Source organism: Coffea arabica, chromosome 8c (genome assembly GCF_036785885.1).
Source record: "Coffea arabica cultivar ET-39 chromosome 8c, Coffea Arabica ET-39 HiFi, whole genome shotgun sequence".
In the NCBI taxonomy this organism is placed as follows: domain Eukaryota; kingdom Viridiplantae; phylum Streptophyta; class Magnoliopsida; order Gentianales; family Rubiaceae; genus Coffea; species Coffea arabica.
The window spans coordinates 28,268,825-28,288,676 of NC_092325.1; the positions used below are offsets into that span (position 1 = coordinate 28,268,825).

Sequence of the window (19,852 nt, forward strand, 5' to 3'; positions counted from 1 at the left end):
AAGGTGAATAATTTGCATATAGACAAATTAGACCAACATTCTTTCATTGTTATGGACTCTAAGACTGAATTTGCTGAAGTTGTGAGGGAAAAAAGTTAATGGAGAGAGGCTATTCTTAGATGGAAAAGGAAATGATTGTTTAAAATTATGTAGCCTCATAGCTTAAAAATCTCAAGTGCTATTATAAACACCAAATTTTGTCAATTTTTAATATTTTCTCAAGATTTTCTATTTAATGAGTTATTTATTTTCTTGCATTTTAATGTGCATTTTTCTCACTGTTGTAGGCTTGCTTTAGGAAAAAAAAAACAACAAAAACTAAAAAAAAAAGAAAGAAAACTAAAAAAAAAATCAAAAAATCATTTTAATCATTTTATTTCACCAAATTAACTATTAACCCATTTCACACTCAATGGCCATGGACTTTTCTTTTCATTTGGCAGAAGCCATCATTTTGAATGAAACCAAACCCGTTTGACTCCCTCTTGGCCATGAGTTTTTAGCTCTGTCAACACTCAACATTTTCCAGAGGAGAAAATCCTACACAAAAGCTCTACTTTTGGCTACAAAAATCTCTCTCTCGGCTCTCTCCCAGAGGACATAAGACAAGCCAGAACAAGAAAAAAGAAGTACTCTAGCTCCCAGACAACTCTGGGCTCTCGGCTCTCTCTCAATAGACCACACACAAAACACTCTACTCTTCCTCCCTCTCAATATACATCTCTCGGCCCTTTCTTTGACTCACACTAGAAAACACACAAGAACAAAGCTCTCCCATTTTGGCTTTTCTTAAGCCCTCAACGGACAGAAAAGGCTAGACGAAAGAAACTTTAGGAGCCAGGGAGATACGCTCAAGGTGTGGAAATTGTATCAAACATTTTGGTCAAGGAACTACCACCTACATTGAGGTATTTTCTCGTTTTCTTTCTATCATATTACAATTCATGTTTCAATGTCTAATTTCTCTTGCTTTTGCTGTTTTTTTTATTTGTTATTGTTGTGGTTGTATATTAATTTCTCTTGTTCGCTGGTTTTTATTGTTGTTGTTGCATTGCTGAAATTTGGGAAATGGCATGAACTAGATGAAGGAAAAGGAAATGTTTCTCATGCATGCATATTAACCGTTTGAAAAAATGCCAAAATGACAAATGAATTAAAAAGCTTAACATTGTACATGTTTTTCTTGTCAAATAGGTGACCGTTTGCTAGTGTAGGTCTAAAAATGTGTGGTTATTCAAAAAATTTTTGGAGTTTTGAGTGTTAAAAGTTTTGAAGGATTTTTGTTATTTTTAGGACTGTTTTGGTTTAATTTTGTCATATCTGTTGTTACTTTTATTGATTTTAGTTGATAGTTAGGTTGTAAAAATCACAAGGAGTGTTGTAGTATAAATTATATATTTTTTGGTGAAAATTTGGGTGTTTAAAAAAAATAAAATCTGGACTGCATGTTGACATTTTAGCCACTTTCGGATCATCTTTTGTAAAAACTAACTCCGAAAATGGAATCTACGAGAAAAATGGAGTGTAGTAGTGTATTTTGAGAAATTTTGGTGATCGGAGAGGTCGCCGGCGATCGGCAGTGGCGCCGGCGGCGGCCGCCATGGCTGGAAGCTTCAGCTGGCCGAAGAAGATGGGAAGGAAACGGCTGGAAGTGGAGGAAGAAGAAAGAAAGAAAAGAGAAAAAGAAAAGAAAGGAAAGGAAAGAAAAGAAAAAGGAAAGTGGTTTGGGCTAATTTTATTTTTTTAGTGGGCTTGTTCTTATTTTCGATTGGGTTAGAAGGTCAGACCCATGCTTTATTTTTGGTTGGGTTTGAGTGATAGATGACGGGCTGGCCTGTGTATTTTGGCTTGAATTTTCGTTTGGGCCGGATGGCCTTTGGCCCGAAAAAAATAGAGAATGGCCCAGTGGCCTGTTTTCTTAAGATCTGCTAGCGAATTTTCACTTTAGCCCTTGATCTTTGGAGTAGTTTTACTGTGGCCCTAAAACTTTTAATTTCTCTCAATTAGATCCTTAATTAATTTCACCTTGGTCCCTAAATTCTATCTTTCATTTAATTTTGACCCCTAAACTTTGGAAAAATATAATTTTTGTCCCTAAAAGTTTTTCAATTTTTTTTGCAATTCAGTCCCTGATGAATTTTGACTCTCTTTATTATGATTGTTGCTTTTCTTTAATAGCTAATTATGCTACTTTTGAATATACTTAACTTGTAATTTTTAGATTTTCTTAAATTTCTTTACGTTTGACATATTAGTGTGAATTTAGTACTTTTATTATTATTATTATTATTATTATTATTATTATTATTATTTTTCAATTAAATTGGTGCCATGATTCTTTTGTTCATTGTGAGTATAAATAGGACAATTTGACTCCATTTAGTCACCACTTCAAATAGGAGGTACTCCTATTTTTATTATTTCAATGTCAATTACGTGTTCTTATGTGCTCCTATGTGTTCCTATGTGTTTATATATTTTTATATGCTTTATTTATTGGATTTAAATGTTCATTTAAATTTTCTTATACTATATTTGCTTAGTTAATTTTTATAATTATCCGAGAGACATTTAAATACCTCAAAAATGTAATAGATATGATAACTAATTTTATTTTATCATATCTTTCCCATTTTAGATTGTAGTTAGATTTCCCGATGTAATAGATAGGTTGCGTGTTTATGTGGCTTATGTGTTATGTGTTTTATCCGCTTTTCTTAGGATTTTAGTATCTAGATATTATGTTTACGTGTTATGTGCTACGTGCTCTTATGTGTTTATTTGTTTTAATTTATACTTTATTTGTTTCACTATGAATTGTTAATGCATGACGTCACCACACTAGTCCAACGTTAGTTGTGGCTTCTCCCTCCGCTTATTTGCTAGTCCAATGCTAGTAAGGATTTTTAGAAATAGGCTAATCCAACGCTAGACTCTTTAGGTCGTCTTGCGCTAGATTCATCTTTGTGTGCTATTCACTACATTCTCATGCATATTTTCATTTTTAGGATCTTTTCTCATTTGTATGATATTCCCTATTATATTATCCCCTACCCGCTATAGGTGCCAATCATGTCATTTAGAATTGCATCTCATTTAAGCTAGTTCATTTGTTTGTTCATGTTAGGATAATTATTTTTCAAACATGGGAAATGGGTGATTATAACTTTTTAGTTTAAATACCCTATTAATCAATGTATAAGAAAATTATGTCATGAGTTTTTACTTTCCGTACCCTTTATGTTGCATTCCCTTTTTCTTTGATCACTTATATATATGTATATAATTTAATTTATTTTCTTTCATTTTAAATCATTCGCATACTCGTGACACTTTCAAGGAATCATTTTGGCCTTCGCAATTAATGCGATTGGTTCGATTAAACCCTTGAATGGATATTTTGATCCTTTCGATATTTTATAGATTTGCATCCATGTAGAAAACATCCAAATAAGATAAAATTAAGGGTTAGATTAGGCAAATTTTGACTAAACCTCGCAACTAGCTTAGGCTAGGGTAAAAGGGTGCCTTAGACTCCGTCTTTGCCTTCCCTTTTATCAACCGTGATTCCCGAACCCATTTTCTCTTGTTTTTAAAAAATCTGGAGTTGTCAAAAAGGGTTTTATTTTATTTTACTTCTATAAATATATATATATATATATATATATATTTTGGGGTGATTTGGTACACCCAAACTCAATACCAAGTGGCGATTCCTCTTTTTCTTGAAAACCCTTTTTAGACCAAATTTTTGGACCCAAATTGTCGCATTTTTTAAGTCCCATCTTCGGTCCTTTTTTTTCACTTATTTTTAAGTAAAATCACATCTTTTATAAACCACCTTTATTTTATATCGCCATTGCGAAAAATGGGGCGCAACAGCTGTTAATGTGTTAATTCTTCAATACTAAAAGTTAATCCTCCAACATTAGAAGTTGTTAATTTGATGAAGGATGGCAAATTGAGTTAATAACAATATTACAAAATTCTTCCATTTCCATAATTCAAGTAACTTGATTTGCTGTATTTCCTTTAACGGGTGTAATGCCAATAAACAAGAGGTTGCATAATTGATTCAAGAAATGGCTTATGAAGGTGGAGCCAAGCTGCTGCCCCTTTCTAAAGAGGTTAATAGTGTAACACTGAGAATGTATTCAACAATCTTAGAAATATGAGTGTCTCCATTTTGACAAGTGGCTTGTGACAAGTGTCCGTTTTACCTAATAATTTATGCATGTTTTAGTTTATTTACAGTTAATTCTGAGCTCCTAAGACAATGTGAGTGACCATTTTGATAATATTTGATGTCTTCGATTAACATTGAGAAGACTTGTGAATTTGTTCTTTTTAGTTGTTAATGTTTATCATATTTTGGTAAGGATGAAGGAGCAAGGACAATACAGGACCGTTTACAAAAAGTTATCACCAGATTGGATGTGAGTATACGGGTTCCGACAGTGAATTTCGAGTTAGATACCAAACCAGATACCTGCTAGAAGGTTTTGCAAGAGAAAGGGTGTTGAGCAATATACGACGTCGGATTGCCGGAGTGAAGTCAGATAATCGTGCCAAATACTCATCAAAGAATTTTCCGAAGAAGAGTGTTTAGCAGTATACGGCGCCAGATAGTGAAATTCACTTCGAATACCATGTCGTATACTTGAATGGGAAAAATTTGCAAATTGCGCAATTTGCACAACTTGCAGACATTTTTTCATCCTTCTTTCTTGTAGCCTCTATAACGTTTTGGTAGTATCTTTTTGGGCCCAAGACATCAATTTCTGTCAACTTTGTGTCATTCCATTTCCCAATTTTGACTCAAGACAAAGAGGTTTCTTGTGGAAAATTCAAGAAAATTGGACATTATAAATAGAGGAGCCTTAGTCTTAAAAAGGAGCTTTTGGCAGTTTTAGTTTTAGTTAGTTTTAAAGAGAGAAAGAGCCTTGGAGCAAAGAAGAAAGACAAAAGGGATTGTGTCTTGCCCTTTGAGACAAGACACAAATCCTTAGCAAATGTAGCTCTCCTCTCTTTCTTTTCTTGTTTTAGTGTAGGATATTATAGTGTGTGTTCATCCACTCTTGTATTGGCTCAACAAGGTGGCCAATGAAGATGAAGATGGAGAGGCTCAAGAAGTTCTAGTGACAAGGGTTTTTCTTTTCTCCACCTCTTTATCCTTATATTGGATTCTAAGTTTTATTAATACAAGTTTTGGATATTATGTTTGTGATGTTGTTTTAAAGTTTATGCCTTGGGTATTTGGTTGAGTTATCTATGATTGTTATGTGTTGGTTTCTTGATTATTTTCGGTTATTATATTGATTGAATTATTTAGCACTTTTGTTCTCAAAATCATGATTAATCGGCCATTGATTGTGATAATCTCAAGGTGTTAGATTTGCAATGAAAATTAAAATTTGACACTAGTTCATGAAAATGTTAAATTTAGGAAGTACACTCACGAAAGTAGAGGTGCACCTTTGTGGCTTGTTTTATAATAATTTCATAGAAGTAAATGAGTTTATGGTTGGTTTTATAACCATGAAAGTAAGTATGGATTAGCTATAGGTATAGTTGGTACACTGGCGAAAGCGGGTATCACATATATAAGGAAATTATGCCATGACTTAACCGAGATTTTAGTATTCAATTAGTCGAGAAGTTGCATTAGCATGAGTTGACAGGGATTCCATTACCCGGGGAGCTTTCATTTGTATTTTCTTCCCATTAGTAGTTTAGATTTGTTGGTTCTAATTTGTTGGTAGTCTAAATAATAGAGAAACTTTAGTAGTATTAGTAGTTGTCCGTCTTCCTATGGATTCGACCTTAATTACCCTATACTCAACTACGACCCATATACTTACGAAAAATCGCGTGTGGGGTAATTTAGGAGATTATAAATTTAAAATTTGACTATGGATTGAGTTTTATTGTTGTATGCATGCTCTACGTACGTCAAGTTTTTGGCGGCGTTGCCAGGGATTGAATCATTGCTTGTCCTTAAACAATGCAGAAAATTAACCCAAAACCACTGATCCAAAGTAGTGGAGTAGCATACAATGGAGACTCATGTGTAAAGGCACAAAAGAGGTGATCACTATGTAAGGGTTGGATCCCAATTCTAATACTCTATAATATCAAACAAAGGAAAGCTTATCATACCAACATTTGATCAAGTCCAATATAATGTATCGTCTCTAATCTAATCATGTTTATCATGCAACTAGCATAATCAATAAATGTAAAAACTAAACTTATAATCACCCCTTAGAACTTATACAAACAAGGATAAGAAATAAAGAAAACTTTTACATTTTGATCACATGCTTCCTTTTTTCTTTTTTTTTTCCCTTTCTCAACAAGTTTTACTCGAATAGTGAACTTGTCTTTTGATGTGAAAACACCAAGTCACAAACTCTTGTTATTTTACATACTCTTAATTCTAACACCGTTTTATGTGAATGTTGACATTTATAAATGTCGACCTCTGGTTACTAAGTGTTTCGAATCATTGGAGAAGATATTTATGTGATCAGTAATCATATAACCTTTTTTTCTTCCTTTGTGAAAGCAAAATCACATTATTTGATTCTTGCAAAAACTAGAACTAAGGAAAAAGTCACAAGAACAGTTTCGTGGTTAGGCGTCATTGATTTCCAAATTTTTATGAAATATGCTCATTTTACCTTTATTCTTCAAACCTACAAAATGAAAATAAACATACTTAAAACACACCAAAAGGCTAGAAATTTAACAAATCGTTGGATTGCCTCCCAACAAGCGCTTGTTTATAGTTATTAGCTTGACTATTTTGCCTCATTGTCAAGGAGATTTTATCAAAGAGTAATCCACCAACTCAGGTCGTGGTGGATTAACAAATGGTGGTTCTATTGTGTGAATCACATATCCAAAAGATAAGAGAGTAGGAAAGGGGTTTACCTCTTCCAAGTGTTTTATAAGTATTACTTTGTTGGTACATCACTTGAGAACTTATTAAAGGATATGTCGCAGGAATTACTTGTGCAATCCTGTGTTTGGAACTTGTAGGCACTAAATATTCCAAAAGAGGGGTAACAAATGCATTATTCAAAGTTACCTCTTGAGTTTCAAGATTAGCTCCAAAAATATTATCACAAGAAGTGGAAGTACTATCATAATCATCTTTTAAATACAAGTCACTTCCACATGCAATACCTGTACCATTATTTCTAAAAACAAATTGTATAGAATTAGATGAAACAACTTCACACAATTCATATAATTGATCATGTATTCTACCAAAGTGCAAAGTCAATTCTTCTATTCTATTCTCAATTTTAGCAAAATAGTTGGATATCACATTAGTTAGCTTTTCTATATCTAAATCCACTTTATTAGCAAATTTTTCAATAGCTCACTTCTAAGGTGGTTTAGATCCAAAAGCTACTTTTTTAATGGTTTGATTAGAGTCGTTCATTAGCCTTTCTATATCTAACCTTCATGATGGTTTTGAATCATACTGGACAGGTTGAGGTTGAAAATCATAAAAATTAAGAGAATCATTAGAAACACAATGATTATACCAACCATAATCATGCAAATTACTCCAATTAGGATCATGGTAATCAACATAAGAAGTGCATTGCCCAAATTCATCAAAATAACCCACATATTATGCTTGCATACATTGATAATTAGAATGGTAACCTTCACACAAGTCACAAACCACATTATTTGAATTCTAGGCATTAACATTCATATATTGCTCAATCAAATACATCAAATTGTCCAATTTAGCATTTAATCTCAACATGTCATCATCAAGGGACATACCAGCGTGATTTTCTTGAATTTCTCTATTGTTATAGTCTTGAAAGTATGGGAGATACATTTCTTCTCTTCCTCCTTTCCAGTATTGTCTTTCAAAAAGATTTATCCTTCTTATTTCTTAAAAATACTTTCAAAAATCTCAAAAGTAATATTAGACCAAAAAAGATAGATGCTAGTAAAACACTTGACAAAGACAAAACAAAATACATATAAACAAACACACCAACACACAAATAAAAAAACAAAAATAGCAAAAGAAATCAAGTAACAACGTCCAAACTAATAGAGCCACTCTTTACGTCGATATTGTCACAAATCTTTCCCTACAATGGCGCCAAAAACTTGACGTACATGGGGTATACATATAACAATAAAACTCAATCCATAACCAAGTTTTAAATTTATAATCTCCTAAACTACCCCACACGTAATTTTTTGCAAGTATACGGGTCGTGGACGAGTATAGGGTAATTATAATCGAACCCATAGGGAAACGGATAACTACCAGCACTACTAAAGTTTTTCTATTATTTAGACTACCAACAAATCTAAACTACTAATTGGAAGAAAATACAAATGAAAACTCCCTGGGTAATGGAATCCCTATCTACTCATACTAGTGCAACTTCACGACTAAATGAGTACTAAAATCTCGATTAAGTCATGGCTTAATTTTCTTATGTACGTGATACCCACTTTCGTCGGTGTACCAACTATACCTATAGTTAATCCATACCTACTTTTGTGGTTATGAAATCAACCATAAGCTCACTTACTTCTATGAAATTACTATAAAAACAAGCCACAAAGTTGCACCTCTACTTTTGTGAGTGTACTCCTTAGGTTTAACACTTCCATGAACTAGTGTCAAATTTCAATTTTCATTACAAATCTAACACTTTGACATTATCATAATCAATGTCTAGTTAATCATGATTTTGAGAACAAAAGTGCCAAATAACTCAATCAAAATAATACCTCAAATTAATCAAGAAATCAATACATAATAATCATAGATAACCCAATCAAATATCCACGGCATAAACTTTAAAACAACATCACAAACATAATATTCAAAACTTATATTAACAAAACTTAGAATCCAATACAAAGATAAACAAGTGGAGAGAAGAAAAACCCTTGTCACTAGAGTTTCTTGAGCCTCTCCATCTTCATCTCCATCGACTTTCTTGTTGAGCCAATACAAGAGTGGATGAACACATACTACAATATTTTACACTAAAATAAGAAAAGAAGGAGTGGAGAGCTACATTTGTTGAGAATTTGTGTCTTTTCTCAAAAGGCAAGACACAACCCCTTTTGTCTTTCTTCTTTGCTCCAAGGCTCTTTCTCTCTTTAAAAAACTAAAACTGTCAAAAGCTCATTCTTAAGACTAAAGGCTCTTCTATTTATAATGTCCAATTCTCTTGAATCTTCCACAAGAAATCTCTGTCTTGAAGAGTCAAAATTATGAAATGGAATGACACACAAAGTTGACAAAAGTTGATGTTTTGGGCCTAAAAAGTTGCTGCCAAAAAGTCATGGATGTTGCAAGAAAGAAAGATGAAAAGATGTTTGCAAGTTGTGCAATTTGCAGATTTTTCCTGCTCAAATATATGACGCAGTATCCGAAACGAATTTCACTATTCGGTGCTGTATATTGCTACATTTCTTCGAAAAATTCTCTGATGAGTATTTTGTGCAATTATTCGACTTCACTCCCTCAATCCAACGTCAAATACTGCTCAATACCCTTTCTCTTGCAAAACCTTCTAGTGGGTATCCGGTTTGATATCTGACTCGAAATTCACCATCCAGTCTCGTATATTCTCATCCAATCCGGTGCTGACTTTTTGTAAACAACCCTGTATTGTCCTTGCTCTTTCATCCCTACCAAAATATGATAAATATTAACAACTAAAAAGGATGAATTTACAAGTCTTCTCAACGTTACTCAAAGACATTAAATATTGTCAAAATGATCACTCACATTGTTTTAGGAACTCAGAATTAACTATAAATAAATTAAAATATGCATAAATTATTAGATAAAACGGACACTTGTGTACTTGAAATTTGTATGTCTTAAAAAGATCCAGGTACTAAAAATTAATCATAATAAGTCAAAACAAGTTGGATTAAAGGATGGACAAGAATCTTTAACAGTGAAAGTTGTGATATATAGCATGTATAATTAATTACCCAAAATCTGTCAATACTAAGTTAGAATGGACTGTTAGATGTCCATCCTGCAAATAAGAAACTCAAAGTTGGAATAGAGTCTTGATTTTGAAATTTGAATAGTTGAACCTAAACACTCAATCAATTATTTCATAGAATGATCCAGCAGATCCATTGTCACACAAGAAACTAGTTGTGGCAAACCTTGCACAAACAAGCCTATTAAAAAAAATGTGATGACATGATATGAAATTAGTATCATGACTAGAAGCCTTATATGGTAAGCAAATTGCTCTTTCTATTGCCATGGTATTAGAATCCATTAAGGTTCTATCCTACGGTACAATTTAATGGATCTTAGTATATGATGTAATGCAAGTATAACCTGTGATTGCACTTCTCATTGAGTAATCGACATGTTATTCTATGTTAATCTATGAAAGTATGACATTCTAAGGAGTGTAACTATTTGTATAATTACTCGACATCTATGAATGCAAGATTACTATTGCTTTAAGAATTCTTTAGGTTGACATTGTATTTGTCTTAGATCTTTTAGTTTCATTTACTTCAAAAAAGGGCTACAAAATGTTTCTACGATCACAAGAATTAGCTTCTTGCTTTATTGATCAAATATATTATAGTAAGAGATTTTGAGTTTATTTCATTGCCACTATTTTTATTCACATGTTTTTATGCGCAAAAATAAAAATCTTGCCGCATGTACGGTAAAACTTCAAGAGAGGTCTCGGCTATGCCTTGTATAGCTTAGTTCCTCTAGTTTAGTGTATCAAAAAGTAATACCTTGTGTTCTTGAGGGTCTGGTTTGGTCATGAGGACATAACAATGTGATATTGTCTACTAGACAAGTTAAAAAGCGATGAGTTTTTACTTTACATCAAAATTTTAAAAACCTAAACACCCGTTTTCTGTAAATATACAAATTATTTATCGACCATAGGGAATATTAGGTATCAATCCCACAAGTATGATTGTCAACCACTAGTGATATTCAAACTTCTTTATTATTTAGACTACCACAAATAAAGCAAGTAAATTTATACTACAAACATGAAACAAAAGTAGTAAAAACAATAACAAAGACATGCCTAGGTTATGGAATTCCTAACTACTTTTGCAAGTAAAATTATTGATCAATTGAATGTTATTTTTTTGGCCAAATATGGTATAATTTTCTAGTGTATGTGAAATCTACTGTCATAGTAAATCAACTAACTAATCTATATCTACTCTCATGGTTATGATATTAACTGTAAATTCATTACTTCTATGAAATTACATAATAAAAATACACAAAGGTGCTCCTCTACTTCCGTAAGTGAATTCCTTAGGTTTAATACTTCTATGAACTATTGTTAAATCACAATTTCATTGATGAAATAACACCTTTTGATAATCACAATCAATGGTGTCAAGTTAATCATGATTCTAGAAACAAAGGTGTTGAATAACTTGGTCAAGAAACAAGCTCAATTGACCATGCAAACCTCATATAATAATTATAGATAGTTCATACATCCCCTAGGTAAAACTACTAGCAAAACATAAAGTAAATAGAATACCATTATTATGATATTACATACGTGAAGTTTCTAATATGGCATTAGTAGCGTATTTCGATCCTGAGTTACATCAGATGGATGTAAACATGGTGTTTTTCAATGGTACATTAATGAGACGATTTATATGATGCAACCAGAAAACTTTGTATCAAGAGATCCAAAGAATATGGTTTGCAAATTTAAAAAATCCATCTATGGACTCAAACAAGCGTCTCGACAATGGTATTTCAAATTTCATCAAGTGATCATCTCATATGATTTTGAGATGAATTTAGTATATGATTGTATATACCATAAGTTTTGTTGAAGCAAGTATATTTTTCTGATATTGTACGTTGATGATATTTTACTTGCCAGCAACGATATGGGTCTATTGCATGAAACCAAGAAATTTCTAATTAAGAATTTTGAGATGAAAGATCCTGGTGATGCATCTTTTGTGTTAGGCATATAGATACAATGGGATTGCTTTCGGGGTATTTTAGAACTATCACAAAAGAACTATATCGAAAAGGTTCTCAAAAGGTATGGCATGCAAAATTACAAACCAGTTGACACCCCTGTGGCTAAAGGAGACAAATTTAGTTTTGAACAGTGTCCTAAATATGCTTTTGAGGAAAAAGAGATGCAAAAGATTCCTTATGCATCAGCAGTATGGAGTCTAATATATGCTCAAATATGTACGCGTCTGGATATTGAGTACATTACTGAAATATTGGGTAACTATTTAAGCAGTCTTGGATTAGATCATTGGAAAGTAACCAAACAAGTTTTACGGTATTTACACAAAAGAAAAGATTACATGTTCACGTATCGGAAGTCTGATGAGTTAGAGATCATTGGGTATACTGATTCCTATTATGTTGGATGCCAAGATACTGTGAAGTTAACGTCAGGCTATATCTACTTGTTGGCAGAGTGCTAAACAGTCCCTTATAGCATCTTCTAATATGGCTATAGAGTTTATAGTTTGTTATTAGGCATCCAACCAAGGCATTTGGTTGCGAAATTTCGTCACAGGATTACGTGTGGTGAATAGTATTGAAAGACTACTCAAATTATTTTGTGATAATAAGTCAGCAGTCCTATATTCCAATAATAACTGGAGCTCGACGAAATCTAAACATATAGATATCAAGTTCCTGGCTATTAAAGAAAGAGTACAGAATGGACAGTTATTAATAAAGTATATCGAGACAAACTCCATGGTTGCGGATCCGCTTATTAAGGGATTGCCACCCAAAATATTTCATGAGCATACTGCTCGTATGGGTGTCATGTTATTAAATGATGCACAGTTTTAGTGGGAGATTGTTATTTTAAATGCTATTATTATACTTTTCGGTTATTAATGATTTAAGGATATTTTATGCATAAATAAAGTTTGGATTTATTTTACACTCTGACTTTGGTATGGTTTGATCTCATAAAAATTTAAGGCGGACCAGTTGGAAATAGGCGTGTTTTGATCACATTACATGAAATTTCCATGCTACACATCTACATCATGATTCATATCATTCAATTATATCGATATATGTGACCATTGATGGGTCGAGTTACGAAATTGTAACAAAAATCGCTTTGATCTTATATTGGTGTAATTGATGGACTGAATTGGTTACAGATACATTGTGATAATGACAGTAAAGTTGAACTCATACGGTTAATTGCAAAACATAATTATAAAGTTATACCTATAGTCCAAGTGGGAGATTGTTAGATCCTTAATCTAACGTTGGACTTATATGTGAATAATTATGAGTTGCAAACTGTCAAATACGGTTAAGTCCAATTAAAATGATCAAATATGGTTTGGATTTAATGTATCTAATAGGATGTGAGTTTTTAATGTGTAGAGACTTAAGGTCTCCTATTTCTATGATAGGCTGAAATAGCGTTCCAAAAGATAACAGGAATGTTACTTATAAATAGGATTATGGTTCTCAGGTCACACGCATCATTCTTATTGTCATATTTTCTAGTACCATAAAATAGTTCTTCCCTGATATCCCATCGTCAGGAAAGATACCAGAGAGAAACGAAAGGACTCTCTCAAGGATTGGTAAATAAATATTGACCTGAAAGGCCACTCCAAAATCTTCAAGAATTTAAGTGCCAGTTTGTCAACATGACTACAGGTACGCTTCCGCATTTATACTACAGTTATATTCAAATATCTAATATTGGGATACTGAAAATCTTACACAAAGGTCACTATGGGTTATAAATTTTCTTCTTGTACTATTGTAGATTTTATATGTTTCCATTTATTAATTGAAGTTAATTTACTTTTTTGGGTACATATTCTTTCATGAGTAACAACAAAGTATTAAAGCCTTGTTTGACAGGCAAGCTTTTTGACAAGTTTATCTGCTATAAGTTTTTTAAAACTTTAGTTACAGTAACCTCAAAAAACTTTTCAAAAATTTTAAAGTATACAATTTAAAATATTCAAAAATTTACATACTTTCAAAATTTTTTAAAAACTTCTACAGTAAGTTACAGTAAAGTTTTAGACAAATACCCAAAATATTCACTTATCAAACAACCCTTTAGTTTTGTAAAAGATTTTGAATAAATTTATATCAAATCTATTGCAAATTCAAAAGTAGATTTTGTAAAAAACTTGAGATGAATTTCTTGAAATTGGAAATTTGAATCTTAGATCCTGTAATATTGTTAAATAAGGAGAGTTTACTTTTACATACAAGGCCAGAAAAAAATAGAGATAGATATGACAGGAGGTGGGTTATATGGATTTTGTTTTTAGTTGAAAGGTGGGTTAAATGGATAGTAGCAAAGGAAAAAGACAAAAGAAAAAGAGATGACTGAAGCTTTGGATGCATAGTAGAAGTAAAATTTAAAAATTTAGGGGTTTTAGTTTATAAGCAATTCTATGAATTAGATAAATATGTCCAGAGTAATTCGGCTCGTCATCCCTGTAGTCTATAACGTTTTATCTTAAACTTGTTCATCAAGTGCCTTGTGTTATAGAGTTGAAGCTCAAACTCAGTCAAATGGAATTGAGTCTAACTTTCTTCAAATCTAGCACTAAGCTGCTTACAAGTTGATTGGTTTGCTTTCCCCTACATTCACTCAAAGCACAACATTTGCAATGATAAAATTCCTCTAGTTTGGAAATTGAGACCATGATAGATATTTTGAATTTGAAAAACCAATTTAGCAATTTCATTCGTACAATAACAGTGGATAGAAAAAAATTATATGAAAACTTTATTTGCAAAGTAAAAATCTACTTACTCTGAAATGTTTCCTGCATATATCTACATATTATTTTGTTTATCGTACATGTTTACCATTGGATCTTAAATAATTGGATGGATGACATTTTGGAAGAAAATATTCCTCGTAAATGCAACTAACCAACAGTAACAAGTTTCTAACCTAATTTATTCCTTCCAACTGATCTAAACAAGTGGTAGAAACCTTTGCTGTACTTTTAGCAATGAGATATGGGGAGTTAAAAAAAATATCGCTTGTTAGAAAATTACTTCTCATGACAAATTTTTTAAGGATAGCAACTTTCTCAAAAAATATACTGCTTTTGAAAGGTGATGCAAAAAAGTGGTACTTTCCTTATTAATTAAGTCTAGGTTTCCTATAATTAACGTTTTAGCAAGGAGCAAAAATTTGTAGCGAGAACCTAGAAATCAGTAGAATGGTCTCGTGCAATCCACAAGCAAAACAATGTTAACAGTTATAATATAATTATTATTAGTAAACAATGTGCTTTTCTTTCGAAGGCGGTAAGACCTATAGTTAATGCAATGGGGGGTTGCCACTCGAATATACATTGCCTTATAGTTAATAAGCTAGAAAGTGAGAAGGCAATGTACATTGCCTAATCACCTAGTTTTGAGAGGGTGATAATGACAAAGTTTTTTTTGAAGAGATTGGATATGCCATTCGTAATTGTGCGGATCTGAGAGTGTGGATCCTTTGAACGATATGCAGCCTATTGCCTTTGGTGTTCCAAATTTGATGAAGCCAAAGCAATTATTTTGGTATAACACAAACGTAAAATGTTTTACGTTATCCAAACTATACCTTTTGAACTAACAAGGCTCATTTTAATAGGTGAAAGTCATCACTTTCTATTTGACTATTCCTTCGTACATCAGCTAGATACTTATGATTTTTTCAACTTTATTTGTATGTTTCAATTATATGTGTTACTTAGTAATTAATGAAAATTATGTCTGAATTTTACAAGGATTGAATTTGCATAAATTTAAAATAAAATATAACACAAGAGAGGCTATGCTTGGATTTGTGTATGACATGTGTTTAATGATGCATAAATTATAAAATTTATACTTCTACTAATTGGTGCTTAACAATGCGAATATTACAATATTTATATTTCTACAATGTCATTCATGTTTATGACCCTAAGAGAAAGAAATTGAACTCTCTGTTACTTACCAAATAAGGTTACTTTAATACACAGGAAGAAGGATATCAACATAAGAAAACTAAACTTCAACTCACCTATCCCAACTCTTTGTCTAACATGAACTCACCATATATAGGAAAAACTAGTTTGCTAGATTGTTTCTTTGATACCATCATTAGTTTTATCAAAATATTATCCTACATCTATAGATTTTTGCATGGGTAAACTAGAATGTACTAACAAATTTTCTTATCATTGTCATCTATGTGTTTCAATGATTGACTTGGTTCTAAGATAATTCATTATCTCTATACCAAAGTTCAGTTGCATGTATTCAAAAAGTCCATGCATCTAAAGAGGGCATGAGAGGCTAGGACAATTTTGGTGAATTCTAATCGTTGTGCACTTGAAGATGAAGAAATTTGTATTCAATAAGAAATTTTGTAAGTGGATAAGAAAGAAAGCAAAATTGTTAATAAAATTAGTGATGTGTCTGAAGATTGTGATGAGGTAAAAATTCTTGATTTTGTGAGAGTTGATGAATTATTTAAAGAAGAAAATCAAATATTAAAGTTGTTTGATGTCAACTGTGGGGTGGACAAATTACTTGAAGATTGTGACATTGCTAAAGTTAATGCAATCATCAATATGAATCAAACAAAACTAATTGTAGTGGCATCGAATAATTTGATGGTGGAAACTATGATATGGAATCTTAAAAAAAAATCCACCAAAATTATGGGAGATAAATTTCATTATAATCAATATAAATGAGGAGACAATTCATGCATAAAAAAGTATGTGTGGGAGAAGAGAAATAGATTATAATATAACATGAATAACACCATAAGAACATGCCTATCAAACTTTACTATCACTCTTCTCAATTGATAACAATAAACTCCCTACTTGTAGACTATATGACTTGGTAATTAAATCCTGATAACCACAATAATTATCTAATACAATATCCATTTCTTAAACAATAGAACTACTATGATTTGACTCTAATAAAATCACTAAAAATTTGACTTGACTAAAATGATACTGCTAATTAATTACATAGAAATTTTTATTTTTTTCATCTTGATGTAATATACCAACATTGTCTCCCTTATCTCGAATTAAGTCTAACACAATCACCAAAATAATTTCTCTTGTAAATTCTGCCAACATCATTTTGTATTAGTTCTTCATCTTCAAACATTTTTATTGTTGTATAATCCACATACCTAGATAGACAATTTTTGTCGCACAATTTAATGTCAATTTATCGATAATTCACCACTTTGTAATTTTGATAATCACGATCGAAAAGATTCTTTGCCAATATCATATCAACAATCAATCTGACAATTCTTCAAACTAATCTTATGGTCCAATTTTTATTGACTTGATACTCCAATACCAATTTTGTGGTCTACCTCAGTCAATCGATTTCTTCCATGCAAATCTTGTGCCTTAACTCTTTGATAGCAGAAATTTCCAAAACTAATTTTGTAGTTAGGCTAATTCTTCAATGTTCGTAAGCACTCTAGGATCAATATCTTGAATTTAGGGGGGTTGATACCAGATGTAGATGACGAGGTATAATCCTTCACTCCAAATTTATAAACCTAAACACCACTTTTGTTGCAAGTATAAAGATTGTTTACTAAGCATAAGGGATATTTGGTGTTAATCCTACAGGAAAGATTGTCAACTACCAATAGTTTTTGAAGTCCTCTATTATTTAAACTACCACAAATAAAACAAGTAAAGCTAAACTACTATAATGCAACTATAATAGTAAAAATGACAATAAAGATATGTCTAGGGTTATGGAATTCCTATCTATTCATGCAAATGAAATAACTGGTTAAGTGAGTTCATTATCTTAACTAGTTATGGCGTAATTTCCAAATATACAAGATATATTCTTTTGCTGATATACCAACCATACTTATAACTACTCCACACCTACTAATGTGATATGAAACTAGTTATAGATTTATTAGATTCTATGAAATTACATGGAACAAACTACCAAATTTACAAAGATGTAACCCTACATTAGTGAGTTAACTCTCACTTCCATAAACTAGTATTGAATCACAATGTTTATTGATGAAATAACACCTTTAGATAATCATGATTGTAGAAGCAAAAGTGCTAAATAACATGCTCAAGAAATAAACTCAAATGACCATAAAAACTTCACTTAATAATCATAGAAGTTCATCCGTTCCCTAGGTATAAAAATTAGTAAAACATAAAGAAAATACAAACAAGAACCAAACTTGTATATTCACTAACCATGAGAATCAATACAAGAAATAATGTGATAGAAGAGATCTCACCCTTGTCATTTGAGTTCCAAACTCTCCATCTTCATCTTCAACTTCATCTATGTATAGTACATACAAGAATGGGATGAAAACTATACTAATCCTATACTAAGCTAATGAACTAAGAACTTCTAGTGAAAGACTACATTCCGTGTAATTTCTTTAGACTCCAAAATTATGCAAATAAGCTCTCCAGGCCCTCTATTTATACGAAAATTCAAGTTCCAAATGAGTTGTTAAAGTTGATGCAAGTTGCGTCTTGAAATCACCAAAAGTTGATTCTACAAGTTTTCATGATTTTTTGGACAGTTCCCACCGAAATTTGATCAGAGAAATGGTCCAAAGGTGATGTGAACATACTGTAAGTTGTAGAGTAAGTTGCAAAGTCAAAATTAGAGATCCATGAGGCAATCCATAGCCTTACCTCATGGATCCGTTTGCAATTCTCCTCCTTTTGTAGGTTTGTAGTTTTTGCTCATTCTTCAATATTGGTCTTTTTTTTTCATTAAATTCAACTATAATTTTCTCAATCATAAAACCAAATTAGCTCTTGTGCAAAACATAAAAATTGTAGATACTTCAGTTAACTTTCCAATGTATCAAAAATCATCTCATTAGATTGTCTATAGATTGAGAAATAACCAAAATATCCATGGCTGGTCAATCCGCTATTTCAACTTTTGATAGCAAAATTGCATGACTATATTTAGATTTTTTGACTAGGAAAATGCATGAACTGGATTTTAATGTCTTCACAAGAATTGTGGGTTTATGACTTAGATTCAAAATGGTTCAAAATTACCTCAATTCAATGGTTTTAGCTCAAGACATAGCCAAAATACCAAAATATGTCAAAGCTAGCAAACTTTCCTTCTTGAGAATTTGGTTGCATTTCATCTTTTGAACATTTTACACTCCATTTTCACTTTAAATAATAAATAATCATCCATATATATTCTCAATTCATTTCATTTGATGATTAAATCATTAAATCCTACAAAATATAAAGTTTTCACCTCTTTGATCCATAGAAATTCAATTTTGCACACTTAATCTACAACATATATAATTCACTAGAAACTTAGCTAAGTAACTATAAAAATAACTAAAGCACACCAAAACTAAATAATAAAACATACTTAAAATACTCAAAACGCATAGTATCACTACTAATCTAAATTTTGGAGATTTGGGATCAGGACACCACAATCTATACCCTTTCACACCACAAGTATACCCAAGGAAAATCCACTTTTTAGCTCGAGAATCCAATTTTTAATCATTCACATGCATTTATACTGGACATCCAAAAGCTTTAAAATCAAAGTAATCAACAAGGGTACCTAAAGAAATTTCTTGAGGACTTTTGAAATCAAGAGCTACAGAAGGAGCATGGTTAACAATGTAACAAGCCATAGAGGTCATCTCTACCCAAAAGTCCTTTATCAATCTTACATTTGAAATCATACACCTTGCTCTCTACAAAAGTACTCTGCTATATGTTTGGCTACATTATTTTATTGAGATGTCATCTT

General features: G+C 31.8%; 1 long non-coding RNA gene across 1 annotated transcript; it reads left to right on the plus strand.

Annotated features, from left to right (window-relative positions):
• The first annotated feature begins 453 nt into the window (after nt 1-453).
• LOC140013911 (uncharacterized) lies at nt 454-5,224 on the plus strand. Its single transcript, XR_011820761.1, has 2 exons — nt 454-908; nt 4,380-5,224. It is a non-coding gene; the product is annotated as an uncharacterized lncRNA (long non-coding RNA).
• Nucleotides 5,225-19,852: the final 14,628 nt, after the last annotated feature.